At 43.9% G+C, this 18,174-nt stretch overlaps 1 protein-coding gene across 8 annotated transcripts in view; it reads left to right on the forward strand.

The window, feature by feature from the left end:
* Positions 1-18,174, forward strand: part of HIVEP2 (HIVEP zinc finger 2) — a 144,477-nt gene that overhangs the window by 21,096 nt on the left and 105,207 nt on the right. For 7 of the 8 annotated variants that reach the window (XM_075413910.1, XM_075413909.1, XM_075413911.1 and 4 more), the window contains exon 2: positions 14,844-14,949. The gene's annotated coding sequence lies outside the window, so the exon portion shown is untranslated. Of the gene's footprint in view, positions 1-12,731; positions 12,798-14,843; positions 14,950-18,174 lie in introns of those variants that run through there. The other variant, XM_075413913.1, reaches the window with a different exon arrangement.

Raw genomic sequence — 18,174 nt, forward strand, 5'->3', positions numbered from 1 at the left:
AGGCCACTCAGGTCATGGCCAAGGGACGTCGAAAAAGCACTATAGGGAAGTGGAGCGCGCTGCTCTCGTTACGGCCTTATTTTCCAAACAAATGCAGGATTTCTCTTGGACTGTCGCTGCAACATCCTTCAGAAGGAACTTGCTTTTTATGAACACTTAGATTTCAGTCTTTTTATGAACACTTAGATTTCAGTCTTCAGGAGAACTTTCATTTATCGTACTGAATTGACTTAATTTTGTGTAGTCATGTGTTACTGTCACAGCAGCAGAAGCTTAGAGCTGGGGATCTGGGTAGTGGCATATAAGGACACCAAGATCTTGTAGGTGGAGAAAGACCTTTTCCTAAATCTGCGGGGTTATAACCAAATATAGAGTTCAACAAGTGCTTTCTATTTGTGTCGACTCCGATAGTTTCTACTTTCAACTCCGTAGTGCTTGTTGGCTGGCTAATGGTGATGTCCTTTCTGCAACTCCACGGTTTTCTTAACGCAGATGAATATTATGTAGGGCATCATATTAAATTGTTGCCATTTTTGCACACGATATCAATAGTAGCATGGTTGCAATTTTCTGACGTGGTTAATTAGGAGGGTTCGAGTCTCCTTTCCTTGTATTTCCCTTACTTTTTTGGATGAGGAGCCCTTGTGGTTTTCTCAAGAGCTGAGCTTTGTAAGGCTGGCAGGGCAGGAGGGATCACCGTGGGGCCCACGGGAGCTGTCACCCCACATTTTGGCGGGGTCTGTGGGATGGGTGTAGCTGCAGAGGGGGTTACTGTGGCTGCCTGCGGCGTTCTGGTGTCTGGTCAGAGCCTGTGCCCGGTGGCCTTCGCCGGGGGTAGCAGGGGTGGGCTGAGGGCTGCTGGGCGCGAGCCGGGGGCAGCCCGGGGGGATCAAGGGTCATTCACCGTCTGCTGTGGGAGCTGTGGGGCGGCCTTGTTCTTTGGTGGAATTCCTGCTGAAATCGGTGTGATCTGAGGGAGCAGCGCAGGGCAAGTGAGTGGCTTCCAGCTGAAGGAAAGTAATTGCTGCGAGTGGCACGGATGCACGGGCAGGGAGGGGGCCTGTCTGTCGGTGTGCGTGGGCAGCGGCTTGCTCAGGAGTGAGCTCTCACATCCCGAGGTCCTTGAATAGGTCTTCAGAGGTTAACAGTCCCGGTCGTAAGGCTCTGCAGAGAGGGATTTCTTGCCCTGCAAGTTGCTGTGCACAGTTGTTCCATTTTCCTTGCTTTTGTTGAAAGCCCATGTATCTTGTCCATTCAAACCCTGAAGTGTCTTCAGGTTATCAAGTTGTTCCCATATTGCAGCAAAACTTGAAGTAATTACCAACTCAGTTTCACCATTTTTGCCAGTTAAAAAAAGGTGAAATTTAATTTACACTAATTACTTAACTACACAAGATGCTCAGCATGAAAATGACTAGGTGCAAATTAAGATTAAATAAGTAAAGGAGAAAAATACGTTGTGCATTACATTTTTCATATTTAATGTTCTATTTGTATTTCATTACCAGTCCATCTGCTAGAAGACTTCTCTCAGCAGATTGAAGCATTTTTTTGAGAAAAAAACCCACAAATATACAGTTAGGCTGATAAAAACAAAGTTTTAGTCTGAATAGATTAAGATGGGGGAGTTTTAATAAAATCTTGTCATTGTTGTGGGCTTAGTGTCTCTTAATGCTGCTTACACTATGTGCCTTGGTATGAGCGCAACGGCCACGCTTGCTCCAGGTTGCGTTGCTGAAACACAAACGTTTCGTAGCCTGCCCGAAGCTGTTGTGCGTGCGTCAGGTCAGCCTCTAGGAAATGCTGAACTGTGTATAACACATAATCTGAGTGGGTACGAGGTCTCAGCGCCTTGTCACAGGAATGGATTTTAGTGTGGGTTTCACAGGAGAGCGTTTGCCTGGTTCCTGCAGCTGTGCTTGTTGCAGTCCTGCTGCCCCGCAGCCTGTCCCGTATGAACATGCTGCTGCTTTGGGGGAGACAGATCGCCAGTCGTGATGGCTTCGTTGTTTGTGGGGGTGAGAAGCAAAAGCTTTTGTGGAATCGCAGACAAGACTAGCCGTGGGGGTGTGTTGAACGCACACCACTTTTACCAAGGTGAGTTCAACACCATAGCGGTGTTGCCATGGTACGTGTTTCTTTGGAAGCACCAATAAAACACACTTGTGTGTTGCAGAGAACTTGTTTTGCCATCCAAAAATACGTGTGCTGTCTTTCTTTACCTCAGCTGACCCTGGCTTTGAACCTTCTCAGACTTTGGGGATGTTTATAGTGAGGCTTCCGTTTGTGAGTGGAATTTGTAAGTGCGGCGTGAAAGATTTGGTTTATCTGCACAGAACATGCTTGCTTGAGTAGTTGCTTTCCACAGTGCAGCGCTTGTAGATTAAAATCCCTTCTGTTGTGGTTGTGCCAGTTCAATTCCTTCTGCAGCAAGTCAGTTTTGCTGGCATACTGCAGTAAGGTGCCTGGTTGCATTAGTGAAAAAGCAAATTTTTCATTTCTGCTGATGTGTCATTGCTGTAGATTCGAAATGGTAATGTCGATTTTTTTTATAACCATTTTTTAAAGATGCTCTGAAAACTATAATAACACTCCCTGCTTCAATCTACATTTTATTTCACCTGTAAAACTGCTTTTAATTCATGCATTTGCACTTGAAATTTGAATGCTTCATGTTGAAACTACAAATGACAGCATCATATGTATGGAATCTAATGGAAGACATTGCATTGCAGTGAGCATTAGAGTGAGTAGCAGCTTTGCAGTGTGGAGGGAGAAGACAATTCTGCTGTTCAGCGGGTGCACGTGGGCGATGCAGAACCTGCCAGCTTTACTGTGGCTGTTTGCAACTTTGTGAAATTTGCATTGTTAAATACCTGGGCAGTTCAAAGGGTAACTGGCCTGAGCAAGTCTTGCTTAAGATAGCTGTTGGGAACGCTACAAAATGTTTTGGAGTCAGTGCTTCCTAAATCAAAAGAGTGCCCACGGGGCTGCTCTCGGCCCCTCCTGCGCTAAGCCTTTGAGAGGTGTGAATCAGGCCATGAAAACCTGAAAGCCACCCCGATTTATGCTGCGTGGTGGTCAGTCCCTCCGCGTCTGAAGAGACGGTGGTTGCTCTGTTTTTCCTCCTGGTTCAGGGTGTTGTGACTGAGCTGTGTACATGTCTGTGGTGGCAGTGGGAATGTTCAGGAGAGCTGCAGATGGGGCCGGTTTTACACAGGACACGTAACCTGTGCCACGTCCACTCGTTAGCAGCATGCTGTTCTCGCTAACGCATGTTTCTGAGAAAATGTTAGTCATCATTGCTACATGCACAGAGCTCGTAGTCTTGCAGAACCGTACTCTGGTGGCTGAGAGCAGGTGATGCCAGGGACCCTGGTGCCCCACCGCTCCCAGCTGCCCAGGTTGTGGTGGTCACGCTTGGACCTCACCAGCAAGTGAAGGCAGACCAACAGGGTTTTTTTCTCCCTGTTTGGTAGTTTAACACTTAAACAGGAAAAAATTAAGTAATTAACGTAATTAAACTTATGCTGTCAATACTTCTGGTTTTCCTCTGTCTTCCCAGTAATGCTTCTGGTGTACGCGGGAGGATGTCCTGCCTGCTCGCAGTCCTTTCTGCTTGTCTTGCCCTGTGCCCGGCAACCGGTGTTTCTTGGATGCCTCCTACGTGCAGCGAGGCCCATCCTGGCCAGTTTGGTGAGCGCATTCCTTGGCAAATGAAGGAAATGCTCTGGCAGGTGGAAGATGTACCACACAGACCCAGTGAAAAGAGAAGCCTGTAAATAGCTGCCAGATGTATCTAGTGCTTACATAGCAAAACCCCTGAGTGCAGCTTTAATTTTGGGCAGATTCTGAAGTTGTTGTGAAGTCACTGGGTCCTACACATGCTCCTGAAGTTAAGTATATGCTTATATACTTTGTGAATAGAAATGGCTTACTCAGCTGGAGCCACTGTGGGGAATTTTGGGTCTCCTGCTGTTCTGCTTACAGTATTTTGCAGAGAGTTTAAGGCTGTAGAATGACACCAACTGGATCCACAGAACAATCTGCTCCTGTTCCCGTGAACTCCAAATTATTTTCCTTCTCACATGCAAAGTTGTACCAAGAGCTGCATTTAAAAACCCATCTGTTGTCCGTATTATATCAATAGGAAGAAAAATTTTAGACTTCAAAAATATTCTGGTTACGTGTTCCATCCTGCTGTCATCTGTCTTTCAACTACAAGCCATTTCTTGTAGCTGCGCTTACTTCGAGCCACTCAAATCTTTCCCCTCCCTCCAACAGATGAAATTGCGAGTTGCCTAAATTCCAAAAGGGGAAGCAGGATGCTACAAACTGGTGGTGGAAAGAAATGACCACTTTCAAAAGAAGATGTTTTTGATAGTGTAAAATAAATAAATTGATATAATAGTTTTTTTTTTTTACCAAGTGTGGGAATAAGTAATAAATTGCTTTAAAAGTTGCTTCTTCATATTTTTCATTACACAGATAGTTTATTTGAAGTATCGTCAATGTCTCTATGTGTTTTAGTATGATTTATGATGCAAATATGTGATGCAATTTTTCATTTTTTTTAAATTTTTACAGCACAATATGATTATAATTCCATTGCTGCTGATTGTAATTCACCTGCTGCTGATCCCACTTTTCTGTGTTGCAGTGGCACTAGCACAAACATATCTCTTGGAAGATACGTTGGTTTTCCACAGGTCAGCAGTGAAATTCATCTGTCTTGTTTATTTTAGTTTTGTTGTTACATTTTGATCAAACAGCCAGTTGTGACAGAACTAGAGAGACAGCATCGTATCGTTTCAGGTTTGTGAGGTTTTCTTTACAACTGTAATTGGGGTGCTCAGGGGTGTGTGCAGGTGTGTGTATTTACATCTGTTAACAGCTTCATGGCTTTTCTCCCACCGTTTTTAAAGCAGTAGCTTCTTGTGGAGGGCTTCGGGATTTTTCAAATACTGCACTGTGTCCTCCCTGGAAAACTCCATGGGAGGCACTGGGGTGATGGGAGCTGTGTAGCCTTTTCCCAGTGAGATACGGATCACAAGCTCAAACTGTCTGTTGTATGATGGTTGGATTGCTAGGCCATAGACCTCTGTTCCTCAGAATTCCGTGCTGACACCTGTCTCTATTCCTCGTCAATTCCCTGTAAGGATCTGTGCTCAATACTAGAGTAGCGCCTGTGCTGGGAGGTAACCAGTCTTGTTCGCTTCCTCCCCAGGATGAAGAACACAGAAGCTTCACGATGTGTGGTTAATTATCTGCTAAACAGCTCATCTTACCAGGGCTTCTGTTTCCAGTACCTAAAACCTTGACTCTTATCTGAGCCTCTTTTCAACAATTTAGTGTTTTCAGGGATTCAGTTGGAGGGTCGTTCTCTTGAAACCATCCCCTTGGAAGCGGAAGGTCCCAGATGGGGGAGTGTTGTCCGGAGCCGTTCATTAGCCGGTCAGTGTGTGGCCCGAGGGGATCCCCATCGACACCTGCTCACAGATTCCCGGTCTTACAGAGGTCGCTTTCTGGGACTGGGTAATGGAGGTGAACCACTCGGAGGAAAGTCCTGATACAAGAGGTTTCTCCCCATATAGAATGATTTGGAGGACAAGATTTGGACTATGGATAATCCCACACAGAGTGACTAACAGATATTAGACTTCAGTGAGGGAATAATTAGCTCCTGAATTTAAATGCTTGGACCAAAGGGCAACACTGGTTTCCTCTGTTTGTCAGAACATTAAAGAAGAGTAGTTCAATTTTAGATACACAGTTGGTAAAACCCCTGTTGAGGTGCTGCTGGAATGTGGGAAGAAGGTCTCGGGATAAAGCATTGATGGAAACAGTGGATGAAAAGGACTTAAGGCAGACCACTAAAAGGAAGATGTAACTAATATGGGCATGGAGTTCTGGTACAGTAGTGTGATGTTGTCCAGTATTTACCTGATGCTTTTGAAGAAGACTAGAGATGTCGTGGACCTTTCTATTACCAAATTTTGGTCTTGAACGTTTGTGACTAGAGAACTGTGAAGCAGCCAGCATTTTCACAACTCTTTCTGGGTGATATATGTTTCTAGAAAATAAACTGTATGTGGTGTTTATTGATTTGTCCCCTGAACAGAAAGGCTTTAAAGTTTGGAAGTATGCACGGATTACTGTTTTTAAATGTTTAATGAGTACTGGGTATAGGATGTGTAGGAAGCAAACTGATGTCTGCTGTAGTAGATTTTTGTGGCAGTAATACGAGGCTCCGAAGAGCCTGTGTTTGGGAGTGCCTAGTGTGGAGGGACACGGAAGCAGGCACGGGATGGAAGCAGACACGGGGCTGTGGGGAGGGCTGGATGCTTGGCCGGAGGCAGCAAAGCTCAGCTCCACAGACAGCTCTGGCGGGGACACTGCCCAGTCAGTGCCTCTACGTGTCTTGACTTACAGCATCGACGCTCCAATTCAGTTCAAAGAAGGGAGAACGGTGGAACAGAGGGTCGGTGGGGCGTTGCGGGGAGGCAGCAGTACGTGTGGGTATTTGCAAGCCTTCCCACTCCCCTGGTTTTCTGCTCCTTCAGCACGGCACCCACCAGGTGCAATAGAAAACACCTCCGATTTTCGGTGTGCAGCAGAAATCATGAACCCCAGAGTCCTGTAAGTGCCTGTCTTTTGGGTGCAGCCCTCAGCTGTGTTTGGGCTGCTGTGTAAAAGGCAAAGGATCAGCCCTTGAACTGACGGCTGGGTCGCACTGGCTAGGTCCCATCCTGACAGCAGCCTTCTCTTGCGAGGAGGCGGCCGGAGTGGTCCAAAACCACGCAGAAGGCAAACTGTCGAGCGGCAGTGGTCAAACTTGCTTCCTTTCCCACTTTTATTTAGCCATATGGGTGCACCTGTAGTTGTGAACTTCAGCTTTTGGCACAGCTTTGCACCTCTGTACATCTGTTTTGTCTGCAGATTCTGCAATGTCTTGTGAGTCAAAATGGAAGATTTCTCCCTTAGTGCGGATGCTGATTGTCTCTCATCTCTTTGAGCACAAGTTGGAATCGGAAGGAGCTTCTGGCAACTGAGTAATTCTGAGATTGCTACCTCTTTGTTAAATGACTTTAGAGAAATTTTTAGGGGAAGACAGACAGACACAGGCGTGACATTACACACGATGTGTGACTGTAGGTTTTTTTTTTATGTAGGAAACAAGGGTACAAAAGAGATCTTGGGAGGAAGGCAGAAATTACTCCTTTGAGAATACTTGCCGGATAGGAAGCTGTGTGAAAATGGTAAAAAGTTGGAATTGTGTGATACAAGTGATTTTTTATTATGATGACTCTGATTTTCCCTGTGGTAACATCTACAGGCTTCTATGAAAAGGCAGGCTTCCTTGTCTTTATGTCTTCAGACACACTGAATTTACAATCCAAGTGTCTGATACATGAAGGTAAAGAGAGGAAAGAACCGTTGTCACAGGGATCAAAGACAAAGACAGATTGTGAGATGCCCTCCATGGTCAGATATGAAATCTGTGGCAGTGAAGAGCTCAGTCTGTTTCTCAAGTCTTGTGAGCTGGTAACACTCCTAGCACCATACATTGCTTAGCAGCACAGAGGTCAATCTTGTAATACTGTGTGAGCCCTCAGCTCCATGTTAAGCCTTCAGCAAACCTTTCTCCAGCAGAGCTTTTGACATATTTAAAGTTTATTACATTTATCTTTGTGTTGCGATTCAGACCAAAATTTGTTTTATTCTGAAGTTTAAAGGTCCCATCTGACATAAAGCACATTGATTTTTGGGAAGATGTATGGAATAATGTCAGATGCCACTATTTTAAAAAATGTTACTGCCTTGCAGAAGTGAATTTCTTGTTTCTTTGTCTAGTAACATATTCAGAGCACTTGAAAGGAAGTTTTGGAATGAGGAGGTTTCTGCTGGGGGAGGGAGGTAGTATCCTGTGCTTTCGTTAGGTCATGTCAGGCCATTGTTTTGCTTTTCTTATCATAAAGATCTTGTGTCTCTATTCATGCGCAGCTGTGGACTGGAGTTTCCTGGAAGAGAGTGAAATAATTAAGAATTAATACTACAAAATCATATGTTCTCTGTTTGTAGCTGTGTTTGTTTAGTTGAAGGCAGTTCTTATCTGTAGTTACATATAGTTACAGGTGGTGTGGATACATACCAGTAGTAAGTAGTATCTTGTATCTGTGATTCTCAGTATAGCTGGAAAGAAATACGATTATTCTCTATAATTATGAGAAAATATAGACTGAGAGATTCAAGATCACCCATCAAGTGGCTAGTAAAACTGGGGTCTCTTGATCCCTGCTGGCTTTGACCCCTACCTGCCAGCTGAAGTTCTCAGTCGCTTTGTCTGTGCTAATGGATTACACAGTGGCAGGGTATGGTAAAGGGCATGTTTAATTTATTGCGCTAGGTGCAGCCGCTGGGGAGGACAGTTAGGTGCACAGGGCGGTTTATCAGAAGAAGTCATCATTAAAGTGGGGTGATTGATGTGGTGCCAGAGGAGGGCACGTGGTGTGTTGGTCTTGCTCTTCAGAAATCCGCAAACTGCTACACAAGGTCACGCAGCCTAAATACGGTCCTGGTGGGAGGAGTTGGGGGGGAAGCAGGGCACTGCCAGACTCAGTTGAGGGTTTACATTGCTGTGCAGTTGTGTCACATGATGGAGGAACACCTCCCGAACGACTTGCTAATGGGGTGTCCAAAGGCTCTCGGCCTTGGCAAATATGGCTTGGTTTTGGTGTAACACAGCTGAGACGTTAATGTAAGTGACGTGAGCAATAGCTTCCCTGGTCACGGCCTGGAATGCATGCGCCTGCTTTGCAAATAAGCAGAATTTCTGGCACTGGCAGCAAGATGCCTTTCCCCAGAACTAAATTTATTGTTAAATAGAAGGAGGCATGAGAAGGCGAGGCTTGTCAAGTCTCATATGCATGGGACTCTTGCTTTACAGAATCACAAAATCACAGAATGTTAGGAGCTGGAAGGGACCTCTGGAGATCATCTGGTCCAACCCCCCTGCTAAAACAGTGTCACCTACAGCAGGCTGCACAGGACCACGTCCAGGTGGGTTTTGAGTATCTCCAGAGAAGGAGATGCCACAACCCCTCTGGGCAGCCTGTCTGAAATTTATTACTCCATTTCTTCCAAGTCTTTCTCAGGGAAAAACTTAATTTGGATTTCCTATGCATTTTACCATCGATTCTTCAGTTGTCAGTATCTGCCTCTAGATTATGGCCATCGTTTCTGTCTACTTTCTTCACTGTCAACCACTGCCACTCTGCTTGCAGCCTACATCGTGATGCATAGGCTGTATGCCGTGTAAAGAAGAAGGCAGAAGTCTTGGTAGATGCTGGGAGCAGTGCAGGGGTGCTGTCGGTGACCCCGTAAAACAGACGATAGGTGTGCAGCAGCCGGCAGGTCAGCACAGAAACCGCCGCCCGCACAGACCTCGTTTTTCCAACTAAGGACCAATGTGCTCTCATACAAACAAAAATGAATAAATTGCACCTAGGGTGTTGAAGTCTTTCCAGAGGCCATCTCTGACTGAGAGAAGCTGGATAAAAAACTCCTGGCAGAGGTTATACTGAGGCTTTCTGCTTCACGTAAGTGGCAACATCAGAAAGAGATGAAGCTGCACAGCCATATGAATAAATGTGCAGAATCTGAAACTCGCACTTCTGGCTCGTCTGTCACATACCATCCTTTTATAGTGCGAGATGAAATGTCCAGCACCAACTTTAAGCTGCTCTCAGCAGATGCACTGTTACCTTCTGTCTCAGTGCATGGCCGTAATCTCGTCCTGAAAAATAAGATTTTACCTTCCACTTACCCTTCTGGAGACAGCTTGTCAGAGCAACGTGGTACCACAAACTTATCCTGCTTAATGTCAGCTAATTAAATTCATTTTTTAATATAGTACTAAGCCAATTTATTTCAGTCTTTCAGAGTCTGCAGAGACAGTTGTGACTCTCAGATGGATTTCTGTCTCTGATTAGTGATCAAATCTCTTTGTTTAGACTGACTCTCTGTCTGTCTTTTTCTGTCTGTCTGTCACCTGTGCTTGTGATGTTAGGGAACGGGGTGTTTTTTCCCCATACGTTCGTAGCCCCAGCATCTACTGTCGCATTTGACAACATGCTCTGTTTAATGACTTTTGTTCTTTGAAGTGGAAGTTTCAGATTAAAGCTGCTGGAATAGAAATAGAAATTATTATGAAATACTCTTGGTGTTGTTAGATTTTGATTTCAGAGGTTGTTTTTCAAAAGTGTTGATCTTTGGAGGGGTAGGTATTCGAGTGACCTTCTAACTCTGAGCTCGTATACCGGTCTCCGGATGGTCATCCACATCGCAGTCCAAGTGCAACAGCCTCCAGCAATGTTTACTGTTTGTCACTCTTAATATATTTTGTGATCACTAACATTCATGAAAGTGAGGGGCAGAATTAAAAAAAAATCAGTCAAAAAGAAAGGTCAAAGCAAGTCATAGGGTGGAAAAGGACAACACACTTGATTAATTAAGTAGTGCTGGTGGAGTGTATCATGCCAGAGACAATCCGTCAAGTATTTTTTTACTTTAAATGCCCTCTGTGCAGGTTATCAAAGAAAGCCAAAGAAAAAATATTGTCTGTGTGGGGATGTTCATGCATTATTTCTTGTACAGCTCTGGCATGTCCCTCACTCCGTTCGCGCAGCTTTGTGTCGGGAGTGCCTCTGGTCTGCGGTTTCTAAGTCCCCTGATGCCATCGGATGGCAGATTGGTGTGCATCGCCGGGGAACCTCCCGCTGCAGTTTACCCCTTGCTTGCAGCTGCATTTTCTTTCTCTTACTCTGTTCCTGCTTCCCCTGCCACTTGAGGATGCGGCTTGTTTGTCTTCAGATATTACAACCGCGGAACTGAATTGCCGTTATCAGCAGCGTGATTCCTGGTGACTGAGAGTGTACTGCTCTGGTTCCTGCCAGAGAGCAGCTGGAGTGTGTGGGGAGATGTGGTTGGAGAAGAAGCTTGTGTTGTCGTTGTGCATACGGAGAAGAGGGTTTCGGTCTGCCTGAATGTTAGTCTGACGTATTTTTCAGACAGTTGATTCCTCCATCCATTTTTTATGTTGCGTAGTAAAGTACACAAATGCTGTCATGTCTGTAATGTAGCTTCTGATGTCAGAGAGAACTAAAGATCAGCTTTCTCAACCTTTATTGAAATAAGACTGAAGTTCTGAAACAGAAAGACAGGTGCCAGGAAAGTAAGACTTGAGGTTGTAATTGTTTTCTTAATTCCTGAAATTGAGAGGAAAGAAGAGGAATGTTTTTTCAGATCATTAATTATATTTTTTCTTTAGTTTTAAAATATATTTTTCTGAAAGGTTATTCACAGATAAATCTTTTTGAAGTTAGAAGCTGTAGTTTTTTTAAATTTCATAAGGAAATATATGTATCTCGGGAGTTTTTTAGGCTTAACACTTAGACTTGATTTTAGTAAACAATTCAATGCCTGTATCTAATCAGTCTAAGCATTTGGTTTAGATACTTGCCCATTTTGTAAAAGTCCTTCATTTTTCAAGTGAGCAAACAGTATTTACTGAAGTTGAAGAAAGAATTGCCCAAATTCTGCTCAAAGTCCTAGAGCACAGCAGTGGTTTTATAGGCACTTTCTAAATACTGGTGTTTGTAAGACCTCTTCAGCTCTGTTGTTGTGGATATGCTGTGTGCATTAATATGAATATTTAGAAGTGGGTTTTTTTGAGCAGTTTTGGCTTTCTCCTACATGGTCTCCAAGATCTCTCCATCTCAGCTGCGAGGAGAGGGGCAATAAGCACTGAAAATGGGGCATGATTTGTGACCTTGAAAATCTGGACCATGACTCTGACCTGGCCAAAGAAGAGGATAAGACTCACTGAAGGGATTTGAGTACAAGGCAATCAAAATGTAGAATTACAAACTCGTTTCCTACAGGACACTGAACAGCAGGAAGCGAATGGTAGCTGGTGACAGCTACCAACCTGAATTAGGTTTGAATTCACTAGAGTTGAAAGACTGCATTTTGCTTGGTTCCATGTGTTGTGATAGATTTCTGTTCAAGGTGTAGCTCCTGTGAGGTCATTCTGTTTGATTCATGTGGTGATTCAGGACTTTTGTGTTAGAATACTAGTTTTCCAAGAGCACAGTTAACAGGCAGCAACAAAAAAAGAAAAGAAAAATGTTTAAATAAATTATTCACCTGGAAAGTTTTGTTGGTTTTTTAAAAGGTAAATGAAGTGATACGAGGTAAATTATTAGGTGCAGTCATTAGGGACAAATTGATTAAACGACCCCAAATAAATCTGCAAGCAGAAAAAGAATGAACTGCAAGTCTTACTGTGTTTTCCTGTTGAGGACAGCTGGTCAGTTATAGCATCATCTTTTTGTGGCAAGGATGCTCCAAGTGATTTCGCTGGGAGGGAAGAATCTTTTTAAGCCTTTGAGGATTTGAGAGAGAATTGCTTTTGTAGGTAAAACAGAGTTACTAGGAAGCAAAATGTAAGCAGTTCTGTAGAATGGATACATCTCACACTCAGAGAAATGTCTTGTTTAGGGAAACTCCTGTATAACATCAAGCTTGGATGTGAGGAGTTAGGGATGTATGTTCCTTAAAAATTTTAAGTGTACTTTGTAAGTTTAAACTGTCCACCAAATCCCGATAATGCTTTCGTATTCCCTTGTCCCTGTCTGCGTCTGGGAGTGCAGAAACCAGCTCATCGTTTGGCACTTCTGAAGCTGAGGGACTGGTGAGCTCTCTGCGTGTGACTTCTGGCACAACTCCCCAGGCCGGTGAGCAGTTTTCAGGCATTCCTGCTCCGAAGACCCCATTTGTTAGGTCAAAAGTGCTACGGGTGTTGGGGTGTTCATCTGCAGCGCAAGCCCCCACAGCTGCCCGGTGCAGCTTGCACTGGGTCCCCAGCGCACCTGGCTCCTGGCATCAGCCCCATACGGCAGCCCTGAGCTGCGTTCACGTAGGTCAACCTCCCGGTGAGCAGCCCCTCGCACGAGCCGTCGGAGGTGGCTGCAAGTCGGCGGTGCTGACGGTGCCGGTGCCGCAGCCAACACATTGCTGGTACTTCAAACCGATTCTGTTTTTTTTCTTAGAATCATAGAATAATTAAGGTTGGAAAAGATCTGTAAGATCATCCAGTCCAACCGTCAATCCAACATCACCATGCCTGCTAAACCATGTCCTGAAGTGCCATGTCTACATGTTTTTTGAACACTTCCAGGGATGGTGACTCCACCGCTTCCCTAGGCAGCCTGTTCCAGTATCTGACCACTATTTCAGTAAAGAAATTTTTCCTAACATCCAATCTATACCTCCCCTGATGCAACTTCAGGCCATTTCTCTTGTCTTGTTTTGGACCACAGAGTGTGTTCTTCCTAACTTAATCTTTACAAAGTTTTACGCTTGTTGTTGAAGACCAGCTACAGAGTATGGTCTCTTGTACTGACTTGTTTAGGTGGCAGCACATAAAGACATATGTGGTGTTAGTGAACTGCGTGATGTTGTGCCTGGCCATTGAAACATAATAAAGGCAAGAGCCAAACCACTTTGGTGGTATGAAGAGTCAAAGAAGCATTAGAGTAATTTAAAATATGTAAACTGTGGCTAAAATCTAAAACCAGAATTTCTTTAAAATTCTTTGTTATTTACCAGACTTCCCTCCTGAAAACCTCTTACTGTTGGATGAGATGCAGCTTGTAGAGCAGGAGGAAGATCAGCATCTGTTTGGGGAGGCTTGATTTGAAAAGATACAACCCCAGCTTTATCTCTGATGTAACTTCTTATCACTGTGGGTGTGTCTGTACATGTGTGTGCCTGGGTATATTTCTGAGTGTCCTGTAAGTCATATTACATTTAAAAAATAAAGAGAACCCAGTTAATCTGCCTTTTGTATCAATAACTGTATTTTACAGCTTCATCCATATCCTCATGCATCCCAGGAGGAGTCAATACAATTAACAGAGTTTCGTAATTCTTGTTTCAAACACTTGTTTATGGGGATACACAGTCCAAGCAGGTTTTCTTTATTTAATGCTGTAGATTTTTAGGTTGCCTGAGTTTATGTTTGTTTAAATCGATTGTGATTTTATGATTACTTTCAGTAATAAAAAACTGTTTCACCTCTTAAATTGGGAAGTTTGTTTGCTGCCGTGTGTGTCGTCATTGGAGACAGTGCTGCTAGTACAAGCTCATTTTCCATATCTGCACTGGTTAACTACAGTATATATGAAAATATTGAAAAACAGACTCACCTATCAAGTGATTTGAAATAACCAATCGATTATAAATAAGGTGATTGTAGTCACCGATAGGAAAGAAATGCTCTCTTAAGACCCCTTCATCTCAAGAGAATAGTTCACAAGGGAGCTCCGATGTTGTGTCTTCTTCTAAACCAGTGATTTTTTATGTGAAAAAAAGGAAAGGTAGAGCCAAACTGACAATGCACTGGTGAAAGGAATTATGTGCTTGTCAAGGACCTGTCAAATGGGAAATCTGAAATTCTGTATCTGTCCTCTAGACCATAACTACTTCTACATTAATGTTGAAAACTAGTTTTCATTGCTTTGATCGTATGCCTGAGATCTGGTCTGGAGCAGTGGGCCAAAACAGTTTGGCTACAGGAGGAAACTTACTTGTTTCGAGAACAAGTTCTTTTACAAGAACTTTCACACAGTGAAAGCAAAATGTTTTCTGTAGGCCTGGAAAGAGCACAGACCCTTTTAATGCAGAGGAGGAATATGTGAAAACACAAAAATCTATTAGCAGAGCTGGATGTAAAACTCTCAATATGTTGAACTTACCATACGGGTTTGTTATGTTTTCAGGTGGGACCCTCTTCTGATATGTGATCTACAGCGAGCTACTTTGAATCGTACGATGACAATGTTATCTCTGCCACATCTCTGGGAAACAGTTTTTCATAAGTATACGGTATGTGAACGTCTGCATCTTACATTAACCGTTGCTTGTTGGAACAACACAGTGACAATAACACGAAAGTGCTAAAAGTCATTGAGGTAAATGCTAAGCCACGTGTACAATCAATTGCACCGAGCCGTTCCAGCAGATGTTTACCTGCTAGGCCTGGTCTGTATGCAGAACAGTGAACTGTTTTAACTTGAAAATCCATGTATTTACAGATATTGGTAGAAGCATTCTACCAGTGTTTCCTCTGGATGAGGTCGTACTGGTACAGTGATGATATGTAGATGTACAGACTATTACTCTCGTCCTCAAGCGGGAGGGGGTGGTAGCAGTAGCATGAAGGGTTCTGTGCTTTAACTGTATCAGTACACTTAAAGCAGTACTATTTTTGCATTTAGGAAAGGTCTTTAATTGCTTTTCTCCTTCATTCCATTTTCAATTTCTGGTCAATCTAAATTAGATTAATTTCACACACCAGTGAATCCCTAAAGAAGTGTAAATTAACTCCATTTTACCAAACTCAGCCAGATGATAGCAGTTATTCCCTTGATGTTTAGCTTTACATCACCCACCATCTTTCACCAAGATTTCAATAGGAATTAAATCCATATATTGAGACTTTTCTCCTCACTCTGTATAAAGAATTGAAGACTGAGGCTCACATCTAGTGAAGGGAGGCTGCTTAATTTCTGGCCTACGAGGCCAATAATGTAAGGTCACTCATGGCTGGCATGTTTTTCTTTTCTACTGTTCTGGCTTGAGATTGGTAACGTACACTCAGGTCCTTTAAAACCATGAGCCAACTGGTTTTATGAGAGTCGTTACATCATTGTTCTATGTTCTGAAGTAGTTTGTAGCACACTGCATAACTGTTAGCATGGAGCATCTTCATCTGATTTATGGCCCCGATGCAATTCCCACTGAAGCTGGTGGAAAAACGTTTTTTCATGCAGATGGGAGTTGAATTGCACTGCATGTAACACCTGAGACTTTTGTTTAAGTGATGTTCCCTGCATGCAGTTTTTTTTACTGATTAGCCACTTTTTAGAGATTAAGTATTGAAGATAAAAGTATAAAACAGAGTTACAAGGAAATGGATTGCCAAAATAACCTAAAAGAAATTACTGAAAATGCTTGTCTAGCTTCATAAGTCATAAAGTGAAGAGGAGAGATGACTGTTTGTTCCAAAAGTATATATCTGGCTTTAATAGGCTGGTTTTTTATATAGAATTTTGAGGACAGCGTTTGTCGGGAATGTGGATGATTTGCTGCTACATCAGTGGTATGAGAGAGGGAAAGCAAAATAAAAGTCGTACAGGGACCGGGGAGAGAAAGGTCATGCTTCATCTATCAATTTAGTGTGCTTTGGGAGAGGTATTCACAGCTCCGGTAGCTTGTGTGCTGAGTGGTGAAGAGGTTTCCAAATCTGGCTGGACTCTGGGTCTCTTTGAAGAGAAGCTCCCGGAGGCGACATCTCCCATCACAGAAGTGGGAGCGCACTGGTCCTGCTTGTGCTGGCAGGGCTGGTAGCGTGCCTGTGTAGCCATCCTGTCGTCATCCCCGTGTAGTCATCCCTGCTGGCCAAATACCATGAACCCGACCCTTTGCAGACTTTTTCTGTGCATTGGTTCAGATGTCTTCTCTGTCCATATCTAAGCACCTTTTATCTCTGTTGCTCTTATTTCTTCTGAGTTGATTCGTTTCTAAACATTCAGAATTGTTTGTTGATACATGTTTTTGTAGATAAGTTGTTTCGGTATGTCTGGGAGCATTGGTAGTGGAAAGCTGGTTTGGAGAAGCTGAGTTTTATGTTGTGCAGTGGCAGAGGCCTGGCAAGGACCCAGCAGGCCAGCTGGTCTGCTTTCCTGCTGTCACAGGTATCTCGTCATGAAAAGGGTGAATGCGTCTTGGTTGACATTTTCGGGTTTTTGGTGGAATGCCACTTCTTGTCGATGGAGGGGACCTCTCAGAGAGCCGAGGGCAGGTGGTGGGGAGAGGCAGTTGTCGGAGTGGTGACTGCTTGCAGATCTCCATGTTCCCTGGGCGCAAAGAGCAAGCAGCCATCTCGCTGCCGTGCTTTTAACGAGCTGTAGAGCAAGAGATGCTGTGTCTTGCACCTTGTGAGCCTGTTTCTGATACGCGGTAATAACCTTCACGGATTTGCCATCTGCCCAAATCAAAATGAAATTTCCTTTGACTGGTGAATGCAGGAGTCAGAAGGAAGTGAAGGTTTCCATGTTTGTTTTTCCTTTTGGGTGTTATTTTGTTTTTCCTCTTTTGCCAGTTCTCATATAGCATTGCAAACATTTCAGGAAACTAATCTGCAGGAGCACAGCTCATAAGAGATCAGCCTGCTGGAGGATGAGGCTCTACTTATTACAGAAAAGCTTCTGAGACAGTCACAGCTGAAAAGATTACACACTTCCACAGGAAATTAAATTTAATGTAATATAGTGAAAGAATGACAAAGTGGAAAGGACATATATAATGTATTTGTGATTATTAAGTGGTGGAAAAATGAAAATTTGAGCTCCAATAAAGTGCATGTAATTTAGATACGGGTACAAAATTCCCAATAGTTTTTTAAAAATTTGGCCCTCCACTTTCCTTTGCCCTCTCTCGATGTTGTCATCTCAATGTGGAAAATCATTAATGTCTTTTAAAATTATGTCAGCTTTTGGACACGTTAGATTATAAAGCTTTTAAAACAAGTTTCAGAGCAGTCCTATGGAGTGCAGCTGGGTTGCATTCTTCAGCAGAAGGTGCATACATGGCACCAGACTGGGAATGAGAGGCAAGAGCTTCCTTCTTTGCTTCGTCCTTGTCCCATGTGGACATGCAGTGGTGACGGAGGGGGAAGCTTTCCTCTCCCGTCTGCCCGTGCCCCTCGCGGTGCTCGGTGGTGGGTGGGGGTCCTGGGCTGGCATCGCTGGGGTCCCCTCAGGTGACACGCATGCTGGAGAGAGCTGTTGGCACCGAGGTCCTTGCTGCTCACCTGAGGCACGAACAGGTGACGTGTCCCCTCTTTCCCTCCTCCTCGGGGTCCGCGTAGGCGCCCCGGCGAGCCAGGCTCTCTCCTGGCCAGGTGCTTCATGGCAAAATGTAGGGTTTCTGTCAAAGGGGACAGTAATAACTCACAACCTTTTAGTAATTTTTCCTATAATATCTGGTTACCTGCAGTTGGAAAGAGTAAGCAGGACTCTGGCAGGTTTAACTTTATTAACCATCATA

Source organism: Opisthocomus hoazin, chromosome 2 (assembly GCF_030867145.1).
Source record: "Opisthocomus hoazin isolate bOpiHoa1 chromosome 2, bOpiHoa1.hap1, whole genome shotgun sequence".
In the NCBI taxonomy this organism is placed as follows: domain Eukaryota; kingdom Metazoa; phylum Chordata; class Aves; order Opisthocomiformes; family Opisthocomidae; genus Opisthocomus; species Opisthocomus hoazin.